The sequence below is a fragment of the Curcuma longa genome, chromosome 14 (assembly GCF_044706935.1).
Source record: "Curcuma longa cultivar G26 ecotype Majalengka, Jawa Barat chromosome 14, ITB_CL_G26_1.1, whole genome shotgun sequence".
Classification (NCBI taxonomy): Eukaryota; Viridiplantae; Streptophyta; class Magnoliopsida; order Zingiberales; family Zingiberaceae; genus Curcuma; species Curcuma longa.
This window is the reverse complement of record NC_133874.1, coordinates 1,626,712-1,630,431: the sequence shown is the minus strand read 5'-3', so window position 1 is coordinate 1,630,431 and position 3,720 is coordinate 1,626,712.

Sequence of the window (3,720 nt, the reverse complement as noted above, 5' to 3'; positions counted from 1 at the left end):
CGCTCAGGTCATCCAAGCTTAGCCTAGGCTGATGAGCACGCCCAGGTTGAGCCTTACGTCAGCAAACCCTAAACCCTAATTAAACCGAGGGAAGAGGGGAGATCGAAGCTTACAGACTAGGAATCGCGGAGAATCGGGAACGCCGAAGACTCGAGAAGGTCGGGGAGTCAGGAACGCCGGAGAATTGGGAACGTTGAAGATCGGAACGCCGGAGATAGAGATCGAAGATCGGCAGAAGGAGAGATTGACTGAACGAGGGGCAAAGAATCAGGCGAAAATCCTAAAAATCACAATTTTAGCGATGGAAGTTCATTTTCGTCGCTAATTTAGCCACGGATGTTAATTTCCATCGCCAATATAACAATGCAAAATAAACTTCTGTCGCTAATTTAGTGATAGAACTTAACTTCCGTCGCTAAATTATAAAATAATGAAAATTAATTTTCGTCTCTAATTTAGTGATGAAGTTTTATAACCATCACTAATTTAGCGATGAAAATTAACTTACGTTGCTAATTCCGTCACTAAATTTAGGTTTTCTTGTAGTGGTTATTCACCACCTTCTAGCGCTTTCTCAATCCAACACTATTTTTCATTCTAGTTATTTTTCAACATTTAGTATTCCTCTTATTACTCTGAAATATCATCATCTTTTATCACAAGTTAAGAAGATTTTTTAATTATCACCATTTGGAGCTACCTATAAAATTGTTATAAAAAACTATATCACTGTGTACCCATCACCAATAAATCCTCTAAGAAGTGTATTACTAGAGTAAGTGTTCTCGTAGTGTAATAATATCATTTAACATACAAGTTGAAATTCTCATTGTGATATACAACAATATAACTCTCTTGCATAAATATATATTAATTGTGAGTGGTCGTTTGCTACCACAACCTCATTTAAGTGATCAGATTGCTAAATATAAGACTAAGCTTAGAGTTTTTATTTTTTTTAGTATTTTTCTCCATTGAAGTTCAATATATATATATATATATATATATATACAGGAATGATACCCTGCCCGAACAGTTTGCGCGATCCGTCCGCGACATCTGACGTGGCGAGGAGTTTCACTGTTCAGCTCCGTGGACAGCGTGGCGATTAGCAAAAGCCGAAATTTCATCCCGCGTTTTCCAAAATCCCAAAATCGCGCGGCTGAATCTTCATCTGCTCCACGGCGTCGGGCGAAAATCGCGATTGGATCCCTACCTTCCGTAGCCGGTACCAGACGCCGCGAGAAGCCGCCGCCGCCACACAACGTCTGCGAGCCGTCGGCGTCCATTCTCCGCGAGAAGACGCCGCCCCCCGTGCCTTCGTCGGCCGACTCGTCTTCGAACTTCCCTACCTTCCGTAGCCGGTAGCAGACGCAGCGCCCCCGCGAGACAATCGCTGCGAGCAGTCGGCGTCCATTCCCCGGAGAAGAAGCCGCTGCCCGTGCCTTCGTCGGCTCCTCTTCTAGAAAATTAGTATGTTGTGTTTCTATAAGAAAATAGAGTGAATTTAATTTAACTGTTTTGTCATCTTATCTTGTTTATGTATATTTGACTTAAAATATTGTTATTACTATATGGTAATATGCAGAGGGTCAGTTAAACTGAATCTGAAATTTCCCAACAATGGAAGGAAATCATGGTAATGATGATCTATATACTCCTGAAGTGGCAGATGATCGAAAGCCAAAAAATGGGATGGAATTCACATCACTAGAGGAGGCATTTGCATTTTACAACCAATATGCAAGAGAAGCCGGATTTAGTGCAAGGATTAATAATAGCAAGAGAGATAGGGTGACAAATGAAGTAATTTGGAAAACATTTGTATGCTTTAAACAAGGACTTACTGATGATCAACGGAATAAACAGACAAAAGGTGAAGGTGTTCAACAAAGAAAGGAAAGACAACGTGGCGAAGTTAGAACTGGATGTAAGTCAATGATTTCACTTGTAAAGAACCAAACTGGATCTAATTGGAAGGTCGCTACGTTCGTGGAAAGTCATAATCATCCACTGTCAACTCCCTCAAAGGTCCATTTATTACGCTCACATCGTAATGTTTCAGCCGCAAAAAAGAAATTGACACAACAGTTTTCAGAGGCCAATGTGCCAACTTGTCAACAAATGCGAATATTGGAGATAGAGTATGGGGGGCCTGAGCTAGTAGGTTGCACAGAAAGAGATATTAGAAACTATGAGCAGGAGCTAAGAGAAAAAGAAAAAGGTATTGATGCCGAAACACTAATTGAGCTATTTGCATGTGAAAAAGAGAAGAATTGTGGTTTTTTCTATGAATATGAGACTGATTCAGATAAAAGATTTAATAGATGTTTTTGGGCAGATCATGTCTCAAGGAGGGCATATAGTGTATTTGGTGATGTGGTTGTATTTGATACAACATATAACACCAATAAATATGGATTGATTTTTGCACCATTTGTAGGAGTTAATCATCATCATCAAACAATTATATTTGGTTGCGGGTTTTTAAGTGATGAGAAAGCTGATTCTTTTGTTTGGCTACTTAAAACCTTCATTGAAGCTATGCCCAATGGTGCACCTAAAGTTATCATCACAGATCAAGATCCTGCTATGACAAAGGCCATTGCACAAGTTTTTCCTCAGACAATCCATCGTGAATCCTGGTAGCCAAGTGAGAAGCCATAAGGGGTCGCCAGTTGGGCCGCCCAATCGGCCCCTTGGGCGCCTTTTATTGTAACGACCCGGCCCCTCGGCCCCTTGGGCGGCCCAACTAGCGGCCCAATTGGCGGCCCAATCGGCGGTCCCTTGGGCGGCCCAACTAGCGGCCCCCTTGGCGACCCCTATGTCGTCAATCGACGACCCTCGGCCGTGTCGTTACTCACTAGGACTTTCCACCCCTGGCCAGTGGATTTTTGCCTTCCCCAGGATTCGAACTCTAGACCTCCAGGTCTAGAGTTCATAAACTCTAGTACTTAACCTGGAGGTCTAGAGTTCGAATCCTGGGGAAGGCAAAAATCCACTGGCCAGGGGTGGAAAGACCTAGTGAGTAACGGCACCGCCAAGGGTCGTCGGTTGACGACATAAGGGTCACCAGTTGGGCCGCCAGTTGGGCCGCCCCAGTATAGAAGAAGAATGGAATAGCCATCTAATTATTTTCGGAAGCTTATGAAGCGTTTCGAAAATTATTCCATCGTGATCGGAATAAGTTCTCGGTCGATTGTCTGTTATCGGCGGTCAACGGTTGACCATCGAAAACTACATTAAGAATTCGATTCACGGTGATAGTTAGAAAGCCCCGGAAAGATCGCAACACACGTTGTTACGTAGCTTCCGGAATTAGACTTTCCTCTCGATTCGATCGTCATTGGTCATCGGCTAGTACCGAAGACGATGACGCGACTCGTGGCTTTCGAAGCCGTCCAGACGGGAGCTTGGCGTGGATCACCAGTAGAGGCGGGACTCGGACGAGGATCGCTTGATTGATTCAACACGGCTCAACATCGTCATCGCGAGGTACACGTTTAGAATAATTTTATTCTGTAAATTTTAATTGTGCAAGTAGAATAATTTTATTCTATAAAATTTTAATTTCCTGTCATGCCTTGTACATATTTAATTCCTGCTTAGCATGCGTGTGTTGTATGATAATTAATTTTAATTATTGTTTTATTTTCGCTACGCACGTTTACGAAATGTGTAGACATGCGCATTGCACTGGGACGTACGATTCCAACAGTC